This window comes from Acomys minous (assembly GCF_964271855.1).
Source record: "Acomys minous genome assembly, chromosome: 10".
Lineage (NCBI taxonomy): Eukaryota > Metazoa > Chordata > Mammalia > Rodentia > Muridae > Acomys > Acomys minous.
Genome location: NC_140491.1, coordinates 86,343,861 through 86,361,349, shown reverse-complemented (window position 1 = coordinate 86,361,349; position 17,489 = coordinate 86,343,861). Strand labels below are relative to the sequence as shown.

Here is a 17,489-nt window from a genome sequence, read left to right as displayed (position 1 = left end):
TTCTCTCTCGTTAGATACTATCTTACTTTCAATTATTTATTATGCATTATGTATTACATTTCTTTTTTATTTTTTGTTTTTTGTGGGGGGTTTTTGGTTGGGTGTTTGTTTGTTTGTTTGTTTGTTGTTCAAACACCAGTGTTTTTCTGCATAACAGTCCTGGCCATCACTTTGTATCACTGGACTCACTTTGTAGACCAGGCTGACCTCAAACTCACAGAGACCTGCCCGCTTCTGAGTGCTGGGATTAATAGGTATTACACTAAAAATAACACATTTATACCAAATTGTCATCTGTATGTCAAGCATTTCCTTAAAAACAGATTTGTGGCATTAAATTTACTCTGGGTGTGATTGTTCAGGTAGACAAATCATTTTAAAGTTTTAATAATGACGCCGTCAGAGGGCTCACGTTCGGTTTGGGTGTTAAAGCCTGACATTTCACTTGTCAAACGAAGAAGCCATTCTGCCACTCATCTTGGATTCTTCTCCAGGGCTTTGCTTATTCTAAACCATGCTTGCCTCCCTCATCTCCCTGCCCCAGCAGCAGAGCTGGGCTCACCTTCCAAGGCCTCAAGCTCAATTTCTGTTGCTGTGATAAAGCACAGTCCCTCACTGAGGGATGCCAGGGCAGAAACTCAAAGCAGGAACTGGATACAGAGACTGCGGTGGGATGCTGCTCACTGGCTTGCCCAGCTTGCTCTCTAATACAACCCAGGACCATGTGTCTAGGGGGGTGGGCTGTTCCCTCCCACATCAATCATACATCCAAACAATGTCCTCCTACAGAGTTGCCTGCAGACCAACCTGGTGGAGGCTCTTTCTCAGTGGAGGTCATCTGCCATCCCCCATCCCTCCTCCCTCTTCCCTTCACCCCTCACCCACTCCCCACTCCCCTACCCCCACTTCCCGGATGAGCCTGGCTTGTTTCGGGATAACAGCACACTAAGCAGCAGCTGTATTACACAGTCTCACTGTTGGGGGTTTGATTTTTATTTTCTTTTGCTTCTGTTTATTTTTATTCACCCACTAAACCTGTCCTGACATCCTGACGCACTAGGTTGTATTAACACTGCTTTTCAAAATATGTCAGTCACTTTTATTTTCCTTGCCTGCTTTTTCGGAATATGAACATTTCCGTGACTTAGGACTCATTTAACTATATGCCTCCTGCTCCTCAAAATACCTAAATAGACCTGTGATTAATTTTATAACCTTCATTTTGTGGGGCACACTTTGTTTTTGTTCTAGAATGATCCACAAGTTCCTGGAAAAACTCACATTGAATTGAAGTTGTCTCTATGAAAATCCCTTCTACAGAGGAGTGTTTCATTTGCACAAAACAGGTAAGAGTCTTATTTTTCCCACAGCTTTGACGTGTGTGAGTGTGTGTATGTGTGTGTGTGTGTGTGTGTGTGTGTGTGTGTGTGTGTGTACATACATATATGGTAAAGGCAACCCAACCAGCTGCTTTGACATTTTCCTACTAACATTTATTTATCGTTCTCAGTCAGAACCGGCACTAAGCCCTAAGGAAGCATCAGGAACAGCCAAAGATTTCAGACAAATTTAGGAAATGAAGAGAGGGAGAAGAAGAGTCCAAATTGGAACCCAGACCTGAACCCAGACCTGGGCACTGTGGTGCCCACCTATAACCACAGTGTACAGGAGTCTGAGGCAAGAAGGCCCCAAGTTCAAGGCTAGCCTGAGCAGCTAAAGATGACACTCTTTGAAAAAAGAAATAAATAAAGTCCAATTATAGGCATGCAACCAAGAAAGGTCACAACTATGGGGCTTAGGGCCCATAAGCCCTGTGATAAGGAATGGGGGCAGCAAAGGTCTCCTTTCAGGACAATCTCTCCCTTGCTTCACTCCAGGTAAACGTGACTAATTCCTACTCCTGAGGTCGAGTGAGACCTAATTCCCTGCCTCATCTCCTGCTTAGGGGATGCAAGCACTGCCCTGGTATGCAAGCGCCAGACTAGGTTGCAAGCATGTATTCTATGCCATCTAGGGACCTTATAACTTGGATTATGATCAGAGAGGTTCGGCAAATGATTGTCCGACTCACTCTGACTTATAAAATCAAGTTATTCCACCTCAGGATATGAGGGGTGTTGGCTCCTAGACTCGCTCAGATGTACCCAAGTCCCTAGGTATCCCAATCCCTTGGGTGGAGTGGTGTCAATCTGCATGGAGCCAACACTTATCTTCATTCTCTTTTCCTCTTATTGAACGTACTATGTGATTGTTCTAATGTGGGACTGGTAACACAGGCTAAGCCCTTCTGTAATTGTAGTACAGGGTCCCACTAAATGGTTGAGGCTGGCCTTGGACTCACTCTGTAGCCCAGACAGGCCTTGAACGCGCAAGCTTCTGCCTCAGCTTCCAAGGACCTGAGATGGCAGGCCTGAGCCCCAAAGCCCTACTCCCCATGTCCTTTCCTTAATGTCTACATTATTTACAATACTTAATGCTATGCCAGGGCTATGTCAATAGTCATTATGCTGCATTGCTTAGGGGACCATGACACGTACGTGTTCTGTACAGGTGTCATTTTCTTCAAATATTTCCCAGTTAGGGGAAACTGTGGGTATGGAATCTGCAGGTAGTCCTGCAATGAAAAGAAGGTTTGCTTTTCCCCTTGCAGTTACTATCCCTGCCTGAACACAATGCCTCATGTGTTAACATGGGAACGTGGTTTGCCTTAAAGAAGGAAACTCACCAAGTGGTGCAGAAGCGATAGGAGGACTGGTTTTATTGTTTGTTTGTTTGTGTTTCACTCTATTCTCCTTTCTCTGCTTTTCAATACTGAACCACACATGTGAGTTACCTAGTCAGGAAGTAAATTGTATTTTAGCATGTTAAAGAAATTCCACAGAAGACTCTGGAAGCTCAGTAAATGTTAACTCAAATTCATCTCCTTGTCAGGAAAGGAGGCAATAGGTACAGGGAGACCTTATATAGGCTAGCTAAGGGGACACATCTTCACCTAGCTGCCTTCCGGGATCGTATTCTGTTCTCACTATAACATTTCTTCAGCCCTATGACTCCTCTCTTGGGCTAAGGGCTCAGAGAGCTTACCCTAACTATAGCCCAGTGGGAAAGTCTCCACGTACCCCCTCTAAGTCAAGTTCCTGTGGCTGAAAACAGGAAGAAATGCAGCGAGAAAACTCGCTCCCAGACTCTGCTCTGTGACTCTGAGAATCCAGCCTGTTTGTGCTATCACTGCTCAAACAACGACGTGAGAGATGGTGCTTTAGAGCCACATAGAAGGAACAACAGCGAAAATCTGAAACCAAAAGAGAGGAGGAAGAGGGAGAGGAGGGAGGAGAGAGAGCTCAGAGATGTGACCTGGCGGTTGACCCTACTAGTAAATATTAGCTCGCCTCTAACCTGAACCTGGGTAAGTTAACCCTAACCTTCACTGTGCACTCACAGGTCCTCACTGCCTCACATTCTTTTTCACATTTCTTGCTTATGGCTTGGCTCAGGGTCTCTCTGAAAGCACTCTTTGCATTCGCAACTGCGTAATTAATATTCTTCCTTAGACCTTTAAACCGTTATCTGGTCTCTGATCATATATCCGGCCATCAAGGAGTCAGTAGAGCCCTGTGTGTTGAAGCTTCCTGTCCCCCGATCCTTGAGTTGCGTTGTCCCTCTGTATGTGCACCATTGTCATCCTGTCCTTCTCCTCACCATCTCTGTCGGCTTATCCCTAAAGAGGACCAGCATCCCAGGCTTACAGGACAGGATCAGAATCAGGCAAATCCAGGCTCCAAGGAAGCTGCAAGCTGCATCTTGCTGCCCAACAGGTTTTGACAGGAGTCCAGCACGTGTATCGACAAAAGCACAGCCCATCGTACCACTGCGGCTTGCAAAGCCACTGTCCACAGAGACACAGCAGCGGTGGGTACATGGTGACCAATATCGGAGCAGAGCAGTGGAGGCCTCAAACCACACGCTGGACCTTCCTAACTTGTATCCATCACAAGGGCCTCCACAGCTGCGGGAATGGTCCAAACCTCAACGATATCTGGACCACACAGTGGGACCTGGACAAGAGGACAGCAAGAACAAGGCGGACCCAGCATCCAGCCAATGAGGCTGCAGATCCAGCTCCAGTAGGACCCGTATGCAGTGCCATGCAGAAAACTGAAGGAGAAACCTAGGAGTATAGGCCAAGAAAATGCTCAGGGTGGGAAGTAGGGTGATGTGCCTGCTTCCTCCCACACTTGAGCTAGTGTCTCACCTGCCAGGGGATAGCTCTGCAGCTGCTGTTACATCTGTGCCCACACCAACAGTGGGTCAAGAACTGACACACTAAGCTGGACCCGCCAGCCGGTAGAGGGCAGGAGGAGCTATAAAGCACAGGGTTTTAAAAAAAAAAAAAAGTTAAGGCAAAACCCCTGTCACCCTACTTTATCGTCACCGCAAAAACCAACAGCAATGAGCGTTCATGACCCCCGAAGATGCCCTTGCTTCACCATTCACTACTTTCTAGCCCTCTGGCCAATTCTTTTCCTTGCCATTCCAGGGTGTCCAGCACTTGCTATTCCTTCTCCCAGGAAGGCTCTTCCTTCCATGCAGCACTTCCTCCCGCAACCTTCACGCAAATGTCTGGCAGCTCCTGCCGATTTATCATTGCAAGTCCCATCTCCGTCACCACCACCCCAGCACCTTTTTTCTGCTGTTTTCATAGCATGTGTGACATCACGGTGCTGTTTTGTGTTTTCCACTTGTGTGTTTTGTTGGTGGGACCAGCAAAAGACCTGGGCTGATAGCAGGAAAGCCAGAGACGTCTCAAGCAGAGCAAATGTTTGGCCATTTTTCCCTCTTGCCATTTCATCGCTGCCATCGCTTCCAGACCAGGAACAGACATTGAGACCTGACGTTTTTTCTTCTGGTTTCCTATTTCTTTGGTCCCCTCCCCCGCTCCCTTTTCTCCAGACTTCCGTGCTATTGTCCCTGGTAAAGTTCACACCAACTATCAAACCCACCTCACTGGGCTGCCAAGAGAATTAAATGTGATAATTCACTCTCAGAAAAGCCCTGGGCCAGTGACTCAGCACTTCTTACAAGCCATGCCCAACAAGCTACACCCACAGGTAATTATTTGGGATGTATATTGTGTATTGCATATACTGACTCCAGCTGTATTTCTGCAGCCAGAATGCAAGCAAGCCCAGAGCAGACAGAGATCTTAGCCTGTATTTTGGAAATCCCAAGAGTATTCACTACAGAACTTTTTCTTGGTACATATTTATTTTATTTTACTTATCTGTCTTTTTGGTGAGGATGGTGATAATATTAGAGACTGAACTTAGGCTTGTAATGCGGATTTTTAGTAATTGCTTGCCAATTGCTTAAAACAAAACAAAACAAAACAAAAGTCCACCTTTTAAGATCCAGTTCGAAACGCCTAGAACCTCTCTTTAAACAGTGATTCCCAGCCTTGCCTGTACCAGGGCTGACCTGGTGTGCAAACACAGCAAATCCTTGAAAAATAGCATTTATAATAGGAACTGTGCCACAGCACAAATACCAGAGCCAAAATACTATATAAAAGATCAAACAAATATTGACTCAAAGAATTTTCCCCAAGGCAACTGTTATAGTCTTATCTTGAATAGAATGTTTGCACAGTTAATTAAGTATTCCTGTGGACTCAGCAAGATCCCAGGCAGACCCTGCCAAGCCGAGCTTCACATCCTACCATCTTATCACTGTTTACAGGGCCACACAGGAATCCCTCTCCTCTCGAGCCCCTCACCTAGCAGTGGGGCTAATGCTGGGTGTGGGACTCGGCGATAAGTAAGTCATACACCTTTAACGCCTGGACAAAATGTAATGGAACTTGAGTGCCGGGGATTCCACTTGCCTCTCCCACAGCAAATACACCCTGTCATTACCTCGCAGAAATCCACAGGCTGCATCTGTCACTACCTGTTTACTTCCCGGAAATGTACGGAAGACTAGAAACGTATATACAGGGGGGAGCTGCTGATGGAGTCACTGATGTACTTCTAAACTCTAATCCAAGCGACCAACAGAGGGCTTACTTCCTGTCAAGACTAAGAGGGAGGCCTGCCTGTAGACTGGTAGGGGATGGCAGGGGTGGGGTTGGGGGATGGGGGGTTGGGGGATGGGGGGGTGGGGCCTCAAAACTCACCTTGGATTCACAGCCCATTGTGTATAGTGAATGCGCTCACGGCCAGTTCATTCTGTGTCTAAGCTGTGGGGGTCAGCGATGGCGGATGGAAGCCAGCAAGTGCCACGTCTTCTCCCCCTCTGTGTACCCAGTGAGTGAGTGTGATGCTTTACACACTAGAATCTGACTGGGGGTAAAAATCTAAAGTCTACCATGCCCTTAGGAAGAGTATATTGGATGAGTACAAGCATGAGAGAGGACCTAGTTATCGTGACAACTAATATAACATATTATTTGACATTGATAATTCCAAGGAAAAGAGGGGGGGTGGAAAGAGCAAGAAACAGCAGGCTGTATGTAGAATGTGGGAGGCCCACAAGGAAGGGCTGATGACACAGATGGCCAGCCATGGCCAGCCTCAGCAGGGGGCCACTGTTTGGGCCTGAAGGAGAAGGAATAATCGTACAGAAGTGGACAAGTGCCTTCCAGGCAGAAGAAACGTCTGTACTGAGGTCCTGCAGCAGACCACGGGCAGCAGGTCGGAACACGAAGGAGGTGGAGCCTACAATGGAGGAGGAAAGAAGCAAGAAGTATGCAAGTTTAGGTCACACGGAGCCTCGCTCTCAGGCATGGGAAAGCCACCCGTTTACAAATTTCCATTTATTCCAAACCCCAATGGTTCTCCTGCGCCCCCCCAACAAGAATTTACACACCCACACTTCAAAAGAGCAATTTGGGTGGGTGGGGGAAACTTTGGGGGATAAAAAAAAAGTTATATATCAAGTTAAACACATTTGCCTGGGGGTAAAATCCTAAGCTTCTTTGAATACAAATACAAACTGTTCGTGCTTGGACTATAAATCTCCAGAGAGCTGGGAGTGGGTGTGACAAGAGCAAAGCAACTATGCTCCACAGGCAGCTACGCACTCTACAAAGATGGCAGCTTGGCCAAAAAGGATACCCGGCAGCCGCTGGACACTGGAATATTGAAGTCCACCACATGGCCACTTTTAAAAACATGACAAAGCCTCAAAATCTTTGGTAACTTTCAGAGCCAGTCTGGCTCATGCAATATACAGAGCTTACGTGCTCCCTGCCCAGATGGCTTCTTAACATATGACACTATCAGCCAAGATCTGCATCACAGCCTGGACTGGGACGCTACCGCAAGATCCGTTGTTCTCCATTAATTCTACTCAGCCCTGATTAACCCAGCTCCATATTTGGTGTAAACAGTTCTCCATTAACAAATGTCCCTGAACAACTCTAAGGCAGGGACTCGACTTACTATCTACACAGTCTGTCACGGAGATGACAGGTGTGGACCACAGGGCACGGCCTGGAGTTTGTGTAACAAAAAACGATGCTATTATTAATGACTCATTAGCCACAGTCCTTCCTGCTGAGCTTGCCCAAGGCCACTCCCACTATCTACCCACAAAATGGACAAATCTTTTTTTGCTGGGTCGCTCCCTTGCTCTCCTGGGACGCTATCAGAAAATTAAAAGAAGTCGTAGAGGCTAAAGTGTTCTGTATAATAACCCACTTGCGGAGAAGTTCCCAAAACTTCAGGGAACGAACAGTGAGGAAGGGTTTTGAGAAGAAATTATAAGTGCTGCATGAGACAAGACAGAGTGGAGAACATGATCATAGTTATATCTTGGGATTTTTAAAAATACGTTGAAATCTCTTTTAACATCCTCTGAAAGAGTGACTATTTGGAAACGCTTGCTGGTTGCCTGGGTTTCTGAGGTGAGCTCTGAGCACCACGTCTGAGCATTACTCTTGAGACACCTAGAATTTAGCAGTCTGGTCCACTAGACAGGATGGTCCCAATTCTTCACGTGTCATAACACATTCTGCACTGTCTAGTGTGGTGATGCATTCTGCAACAAAACAGGGAGAAGAACCTGCAGGGAAAACCATACCAGACCTTTCTTCCCTGACTAAACAGAAAAGCCACTTACTCTGAAGAGGTTAAAGGTCTCATGCCTTAAAGGTAGTAGACACATGGAGAAAAAAAAATGTCTACCTTTCATTTTCCCAGTATAAACAAAGAAGCCCAGCTAGCAAGTTTTGCTTCTTCACAGTGAGGTTGCATGATCATCTAGAATGTTCAGAGCAGTTGGCCTGAGGTTGTCCTAGCATGCACACCCTCTCCCCTCCAGGGGTTAGGCCAGCAGCAAGTTACAGAATGATCAGGCCATGTTTCCTCCAAAAGCAAAAGTCATCCATAGTCCAGGAAGTTTCTGGCCCAAACTGATTTAGCTGGACACAAGATATGCCACTCTGGTGAGTAGCCGATTGATTTTTTTTTTCAATTGCACAAAGATGAAAGTGAAGTCATAAATCTAACCATAAAAAACAGCTGTTTCAGACATCAATGAGTATAATGGTTATGCCAGAACGCTTTTTATACAAAATAAAATAAGAGAAACGATGGTCTTCCGAGACAAAGGGGTATCTGAAGAGGTTTCCTGAAACCAAAGGAAAGCAAGCTGGCCTGTGAAAAGCTGCTTTGTAACATAAAACCATGTCGCTTAAATTAGCAAATCTCTGTCTCAAACTTCCTCACACTTTTCCCCATCGCTTTATTTTGCTGCAGTAACCACACAGAACGCCACAATCAGGAAAATAACAACAACAACAACAACAAAAACACATTATTTTTCAAAATTATGCACAGAAAAGAAGATATTCTTTTAGAATCCATGGAGGGATGAATTGTTTTTACTTTTCATTTTTATATGTCTTCAGGGCTTTTATAATGAAAATTTCTTAATTTATCATAAGAAAACAAATTTGAAACATTTTAATTACTGAAATGTGATGGGACTAAAATAGTTATTAAGGTTTATGGTATATAAATAAAAAGCAGGATCAGGGTAAAGTTTTCGCTGATGGCCAGAAGTTTTTACCCAGTTAAAGAAGCAGCAATTGTACCAGAGTGATTCCCAAATTGAAATGTGCTTAGAACTATCTAGAAACTGCATGGAGATGCAGGTGAAGATAGCTGTGACCTGGGTTTCCAAGCTCCCAGGTGGTACTGATGCTGCCAATCTACAGACTGTAATGCCCTCCGCCCCCCCACCTCCCCTCCAGACAGGTTTGATACAGCAAAAAGTAGCCCGGGTCATGCCTCTGTGTTCTCCCACTTAGTCCTAACAAGGGGGTCAGTGGAATTCAGATAAGCATGATTCTAGGATTAATGGGCTTTCAGAACATGGGATGGCCCTAGCCTTTGCCCCTAACTTGGCAGAGCGCCCTGCCCTCCCTGGAATGATTCATAAGCATAGGCCAGTTCTTGGCCGTTATTGCCAAGCACTACACTGTTTCCTGCAAGGATCTGTCAGATGTCTGCGGACCAATGTCCACAAACTTGGTACCTACAGAAGAAGACAAAGGCAAACATCCGCACTATAGGCAGATTATGTGCTGACCAACACTGGAGTGGCAGAAGCAGAGAGTATGGTAAACAGGTCAGCAGCCCCTGCCCTTCACACCCAACCTCACCCCCTCTCAGGCACACTGAGATCCTTTAGGAAAAAGCAACAAAAAAACCACAGTGAGAAACTCCAGGAAGCCTCAGAAAGTGACTGAAGTGCTTTTTTAAAATTACTCAGGCCCACGCCCAGTATCATCAGCCAGCAAGCCCGCCAAATACCTTGGGGTAAACGCAGTGTTTTCGTTTAGCCTAAGGAAGGAGTACAGGGCTGTGAGGCTTCCCCGTTCTGTACAGTGAGACCTTCAAAGAGACACTGAGTTAATTAACCATTCAGAAGACTACAGAGAATTCCCACCAACCACCAGGTCTCCAAACACCACACCTGTCATTTATTCCCAGTGCTGCCATTTCCGGCCTGTGGTGAACTAATTACACACAGTGGGAATTCAGGAGCTGCCGGTTCTAGTGTTTACCTGCTGTTAACTTGTTGTGTGACCTCAAAGACAGGTCTCTAGTGCCTTTATTTCCTCTGCTATAAAAGCAAGATAAGGGATGGGCGTGCTTGACAAAGCGCTCCAGCATAATACCACAGTCACGCTAAGCCTGGAGATGCTCTGGGATGGTATTTAATGTGTCTCTTTTAGTAAGGCCTTTAAAGATTCCAATGACATGTTTCGAAAAGCATGGGACCTCAAATGATATTTCCTCTCCTGCTCAAGCAGGTTTCAATGGCACATGTCTCCTCTAGAGCAGTGTGTAAAAGCAGTCTCCCAGGCTTCTTGGTAAATTGCTCCGTTTTGTTAAACATCTGTTTATAAGCATAGCTCTAACGACGGACTCTGGCTACGTAAGCAGATGAAGTGCGAGGGGGAAAAATCTCTTTGATTTGCCTAACCCTGGCATCCAGCATGAAAACTTAGTTTGCTGTTTAAAACTTAGTGAACCTAGGGCTGTACTCTCTCACCAATAAGCACTCTGAAACCATGTAAAACTCTGCCACAGAACTAACTGTTAGAGACATGGGTTGTGTTGGTTACAACACATTCTGAATACCGAACAATCACTATAATCAGGTTCTGCAAATCCACATGGCCATAGAAAAATCTGCACTAAGTGGTAGCTATTATTTTTCACACTCACCTTATTAGGACACCAGCTCTTTTTTTATACGTTTCAGTAGGAGATAAATTTAAAAATGTGTGCATTACAAACTTAATGTAAATTTCCCCAGTCTCTTGCTTCTTCGTGGGTGCAAGTTTTAGATTTGAAATATTAAAATATTTTCTTTTTCGAGTGAATGACTTCTTTTGCTTTCAAGTATAAACACAGCTACCCATGCACAGACTCTGTTCCTTCTTCCACAGTTTGCTTTGTGATGTTCACCTCTCTGGGGCACAGTATGTTTGCTGGGGTCTACACTGACACTTACTCTGTCTGAATCATTAATTAAGTAATACCTCTTACTTATTATCTTACTTGGAAAACTTTGGTATATTTGACCTAAAAATAGTTTGGGAATTACTTCAACTTATTTTAATTAAAGTTTTTAAAACTATATTGAAACAAACATACACATTATTTTTAAGTCATTTCCTAAGAAATTGTGAACAAATCCTATTATCATCAAGTCACTCCTGCAGGAAGTCACCTAGCAACAATTCACAGACGGCTGTGAGAATGTAATTGCAGGGTTGGTAAGTACCTGGTAGCTGAGTCACAGCCTACTGTTTGACTTTTCTGCTTATTTCATGGGCAGGGTTATTGCTTCTTGGGTGGTAATGTTATTCTTAGTCTGAAACATCTGGAAATAACACCCCTTGTCTTGAAATATATATAAACAAAAACAAAAGAGTAGAAGACGCCATTGTTTAATATGGTCAAGATTTAGAACCTTTGTTTCCCCTCTAGAGCTATTAGAAATGACTCCATGATCTGTACTCTGTATATTTGCACATGTCTTCAATTCTCTATTGACATTAAAATCCAAAGGTCTTGGAAGCAAGAGCTATGTCCATTTGGGAGAAGGAGGAGAGAGTGAGAGGGAAGAAGAGATGGGAGAAGAAGTGAGCTCACAGCTACCTCTTTGCAGAGGTGGGCAGGTGGGGAGGCTGACTACAGGCCAACTAGTCTACTATTTCAACTGCAAGTGAAGTTTAGGGGGCAGAAGTACACAGAGCACTGAGAACTTCCATCTGAAAACCACCGAGTAACATGGTCCTGTTCTTGCCATCAGTTCACACCCCAAAGCCCAAGACATGACGATCTTTCTTTTCATTTGCATTCGTCATTATCCAACCCTATTTTTTACTCATCAAAACAGCATTGCACCATTAAGATTTCAGCATGTCTAGTCTTGCAGCGACGATTTTGAATTGTGCCTTTTAGAAGCAACCACTTTAAGAAAAAAAAAAAGCCATCACTTTTGAAGTACACACTTGTTATTAGAAACTAAACTTTCTGAGTTCGTTTTCCTGTTGCTTTTTGTGTGGAAAAGGAAGGATTTGATGTTGCCTCAGCCCTGTGGTCCATGTCTTTGATTTCCTCCTCAATGGACAAACCCCACCAGTGCTGCAGTTATCTGTGCCAAGCCAACCGCATTACACATTTGTTCTTATGTACATGTTGTTCTTGTTAGCCAACTCTAGAATGCATACCCTTTTCTTCCTCGAAACCCTACAGATTGCTTAATTTTTTAATCTAGTAAGTGAATAAAATTGAAGAAATCTGGTGTATGGTTGCTTAAATCCCATAAAAGAGAAAAGTAAAGCCCAAGAGAACATCCTGCCTCTCTGTCCCTCTTTCTCTTCCATGGACAAGAGATCCATTTGTTAGGCAATACAGGGAGGCCAGGGAAGACAAGAGAGGAAGCCTCCTTGATGCATCCCATCACTGTTCCACCCCCATCCCAGTCCCTGAGGAGACCAGGGAATCTGAGAGGTAGAGTAGTAAATGCTACCCAACTATCCCGCCCTGCCCTCTACTCCAGCATTTGCCTAGGAGTGTCAACTGAAGAGTCAGACCAACTTCCCGGTGTTCCCAGTGAGCTGAAAGCACATGCAAAGAACAATGCGATTCCTTCAACTGCCCTGGGAAAGATGCATCCAAAAGAGTATCTGTAATTCTGTGCATTTGTGTTACTGTTACAAAGATACATGAAGCTGAAAAAGACAACAAATTTTGCCTACAATGCTGGTGGCTGGCAAGTCCAGATTACATGGTACCAGCATCCTGCAAGGGACTCCTGGCTATGTTGCAACATAGCCAAAAAGGAAGGAAGGAAAGAAGGGAGGGAGGGAGGGAGGGAGGGAGGGAGGGAGGTCAGTCCAGATGCAGGAGAAAACAAGCACAACCCAGTCCTCTCCTATGAAGACTACCTGAGTCCTAATTTTTCCCTTCAAAGGCAATGCCAAGTGACCTACTCACCCTCCACTGGGCTCCACTCCATAAAGGTGCTGCCACTTCTCAATACACTGGGGACATCTTCCAACATGAACCTTTAGGAAACAAACCACACCCAAATTGCAGCGCCTCACAAGCACACACTTTACTAAAACTAAATCTAAACACAGTCTTATGGTAGCAGCTCACACTCACTGCAGTCATGCTCAAGAATCTACTGTATCCCAAAAGCCTGCAAGAGTACGAGGACGGCTCCTGCAGAAGCACCCCGGCTCATTTAGTTTTGACTGGAGGCTGCCATCTAGCCCATTCCATAGGATCTAGAACCAATCGCACTATCATATTTTTCATTAAAGCGGGCACTTTCTACCATAGACAGAAGCAGAAAAGAACATCTTAGCACAGATCCGGGCTCCTTTTCCGGATGCTGTGATATAACACCGTGACAAAAGCAACCTGAAGGAGAAACTGTTTGTTTTTGTCTCGTGTCTCAAGGGCGCAGTCCCTCGTGGCATGGAAGCCCCAGCAGCAGGTGCTTGAGAAAGCTGCTCACTTCGCATAGGATGTCAGAAAACCACACAGACAGCTCACACTCAGAGTTCCCCTTTGAAAGCGGTCCATGCCCCAAGCCCAGGGAGCGGTGGTTTACCCACTGTCATGGTGTGTCTTTCCATCTCAGTTACAGGGATCAAGATAATCCCTCACAGGCACGGTCAGAGAGTTACGAAATCTAGACAGTCCCTTACAAGGACGCCCAGAGGCTTGTCTGCCAGATCCTGTGAGGTAATCAATAGGAACCAGCACAGCAAGGCTCATAAGGCAATCTGACGAACCCAGCCAACTCCACGCCTTCTTTCTCTCTCTTTAGAAAACAAACAGGCAAAACAACAACATCAACAAAACCTACCGGAGTAAAAAGAGAGAGCACAAGAAACACTCACCCCATACAAACACACAAACACAAAGTCTGAATGCATAATATACAAGCAACAGAGTAGTAAACAGAAAATGCCCGAACAAATCAATCTGAGACAAAAACGTCTACAGAAATACCGCTGAGTTCCATTTGGAGTTGGCCACATACTGCTGGGAATGAAGTCTCCCCTGTTAGCTTGGCTAATATACCCAGTGAGACTCAATTGGAGAAAACTATTCTGTCTTTTCCAAGCCTATATCAAATAGGAAGTTAGCGCCACGGTTAGGGATGGGAGCTCATGCGCACGCGCACTTCCCCCCTCAGGGCTGGGACTCTGTCTGGCTAGAACCTTTGTGTGGGCCCTGTGCATGCTGTCACCATCCCTGTGAGTTTACTTGTGTGTCAGACCTGTTGTGTCTGGAGGTGGGGAAAGATCTAAGAGGAGACAGGGGAGGGAAAACTGTGATCAGAATATATTGTATGGGGAAAAAAATATATTTTCAAAAAAGAAAGAAAGCCCTCAAATGAAGCCAGGCTGGGTTCTGGCTCACCCTAGGTAGGCGGTGACTTTATCCCTTTGAGGAGTCTCCTCTTAAAATCTACACAGCAGCAGATGCAGGAGGCGATGAGCACTGCCTGTGGCCCTCATTAGTGACCCTAAGTGGCCCCCACTCCTTCCCGAGCCTTTTGTCAAATGGCTTCAGCCACTAATCTGCTACATGGAGCGGTACTCAGCAGATTGGCTCTAGGTTTTCACTAGTGGAAGAAGGCAAGGCTTTAATAAGCCGTTGCAGGTGAGAGCATTTGATGAATGTACTTAGTTATTCCTCATAACAATGGGATTATTAAGCTCTGCTTTAAAGAGGAGGCCACAGAGACACAGCGGAATAATCTGCCCACAAGTGGAAGGATGTCAAGACAGGATTCAAACACCAGTAGGTCACCAAAACTCAAAGCCTTTTCTCATAACGTCCATGCTGAACAACAGTCTCGGAAGCCTCAGAGGCCACCCTGCTTACAACTTTTCTGTGGATTTCCACAAGCATGGGATAAAATCCAAATTGGCCAGCATATTAGCACAGTAATTGGTACAAAATTCAAGACTCAGCACAGCCTGGCCCCTGTTCATTCCATCCTGTCACCTGCCCTACCGCTGCTGCCTCCCAGGCTCCGCCCCTTTCACCGCTGCCCCCAGGCCCGCCCCTTTCCCTCCCCCCACAGCTCCTCCGCATCCCCCACCCCACCCCACTCCGTCCCAGGCAAGCATCTGAGCATCTTCCCAAGCCCTCTGGTTCCCTCACAACTTTGGTCCTGCCTCTCCCTGTGCCCAGATTCCCTCGTGCTCTAGGACACAGGCCTGACACAGAATCCTTCAAGAACTTCTGTGCAGGGACCTGGCACTGCTACGGCTCTGGTCCCCTCAGCTCTCTCCCCTGAGACCAGGTGTCAACCCTCAGAGGCAAGGTCTGAATCCTCGCCTGTCCCAGGACCAGCGGTTATCAGAGTGCCTGGTCTCACCAAGGGCACTCAACAAAACCTGGCAAAAATAGGAAGCAAGCAAGAGCATGGTGGAGAAACAGACAGAGAGACAGGAGATAGGAATTTCCACTTGTAAATCATCAGGGCTTCATTCCCAATAAGCATTAATTAAACTGCTCACCACTCCTGGGTCTGTAGCTATGCACTCCACAATTAAATGATTCTTTCACGACAGTTTCCTGCGCCAAACCCTCTTTCAAAGGCCTCTGTGTTCACCAGGGCGTCTAGAGAGAGGAATAAAAGGTAACTGCGTTTTTTTCTTGAAACAGCAGGGAAAATGAAGGTTCCCCCTGCCACACAGAGAAGTCCATGGTCTGTGCCCAAAACACAGGGAAGAAGTATGTGGCAGAAGAAAGCACATTATTAAGTTAAAGAGTCCCAGGGTAAGGAGTAGACGCATGAAGGCCTGACAGAGACAAGCATAGACCCACTTAATAGGAGCTAGCAAGCTGTTCACGGAGAAGCTGACCTCAGAAGCCCAGGGGTAGCTGAAATACGCTAATCACAGCCTCAACCTCAGAGACCGCCATTAAAGGGCCAGGGCTCAGGGCCTGACAGCTACCATGAAGAGCTATTGAGGGCAGGAAGTTTAGACTGAGGCTGCCTTCAAAACTCTGTGGCTCCCAGGGTGCTTTCTGTCTTACAGCAAAGGGAAGGATAACGCCTTCACTGAGCATCTATCTGTTCCCATCACTTAAGACCCACATTCCTGCCCTGGAGAGATGGCTCAGAGGATAAAGAGCACTGGCTGCTCTTCCAAAGGTTCTGAGTTCAATTCCCAGCAACCACATGGTGGCTCATAACCATCTATAATGAGTTCTGGTGCCCTCTCTCGAGTGCAGGTGTTGTTACATGCAGGCAGAACACTGTATAGATAATAAATAAATCTTTTTTTAAAAAGCCACACACACACACACACACACACACACACACACTCCTGTGTTACCTAAGAAATCCAGATGGCGCCGGTGTAATGGGTGCCTTCACACCCCCATACAGCTGGACAAGATGTCAGTCACTGACAACTGAGTTATAAGAGAAAAGAAAGCTTGGGCTTCAGGCACCCTCATATTTAAATACTTTGTTCAAACCAAACCTCGCAGAAGCACAAAAGAAGGAGGGGAAACTAGGGTCACTTCCCTTTTGGAAGTCTCTGCCAGGAACTCCAGTAGCGGCTTCAGGCTAATCTCTGAGATGGCTTCATGGACTCTTGTGCATTTGGGAGTGACACGTTTAGTCCAAATCTGTATTTTGCAGATATGGCAAGGATAGTCTAGAGGGGCCAGGTAGCTTATCCAAAGTCACACGGAGAAGGCAAGAGAATCAAGAGCCAGCCTCGGTCATCTGCCAGTTCTAGTTCCCCTGCCTCAGTGAGAGCCCTCCACACCCTGCTCTGCCCTCCTCCCCATGGGCAAATCCCAGGAGAGAGCTGGAGCCCGAACCGAGGTAACCAGTAACAAGTATGGCTGAGCCTTATGAGGGACACACATAAGCACACAGAGATGGCGCTGTTAAAAACACATTCTGCCCCTCTCACTACCCCTGAACCCAACATGGTCAGGCCAGCAGAGGCTCACATGCCCTGTAAGTTTCTTGGATCTCTTTGTACCTCCTTTCCTATTCTCCCGCCTGTCTAACTAAGCATTGAATTCAGGGCTGCCCACAATCCTGAAGTTCTCCGGTTTGCTCAGTTTGTCCCTGTACAGTATTTGTGCCTGATGCTTAAAGTGCTGTTTGCTCCGCTTTTTAATTTTATTTTAGAAGTCTGCAAGGAGAGGGGCCAGTGCTCCATTACAGGGAGTGGGCAGGATTTCACAAAACATGGGCAAGGTACAAATAGAGTTGTGATTTTTTCCTGGTCCCCTGTGACTGAACTGGCTGCTGTGTCACGTGCAGTAAAACAATGTGAAGCCAGGACCATTCTGCGGCTTTATCTCACTCCCTCACGTAATCGAAAGGAAAAAAAATAGGTTGCAATAAAAGAAAAAATGGGAAACTAGAATTTGGGATTTGTTTAAAAGTTAATTAACCCTGAAAGG

At 45.8% G+C, this 17,489-nt stretch overlaps 1 protein-coding gene across 19 annotated transcripts in view; it reads right to left on the bottom strand.

Annotated features, from left to right (window-relative positions):
- LYPD6B (LY6/PLAUR domain containing 6B) overlaps positions 1–17,489 on the bottom strand; it is a 165,396-nt gene that overhangs the window by 135,060 nt on the left and 12,847 nt on the right. For 7 of the 19 annotated variants that reach the window (XM_084800028.1, XM_084800023.1, XM_084800032.1 and 4 more), the window contains exons 2-3: positions 15,572–15,674; positions 13,020–13,090 (exon numbers count right to left, since the gene is read on the bottom strand). The exons of 7 other annotated variants lie outside the window; for them this stretch is intronic. The gene's annotated coding sequence lies outside the window, so the exon portion shown is untranslated. The remainder of the gene's footprint in view (positions 1–13,019; positions 13,091–15,571; positions 15,675–17,489) is intronic. 5 more of the 19 variants (XM_084800020.1, XM_084800021.1, XM_084800031.1 and 2 more) reach the window with 2 other exon arrangements.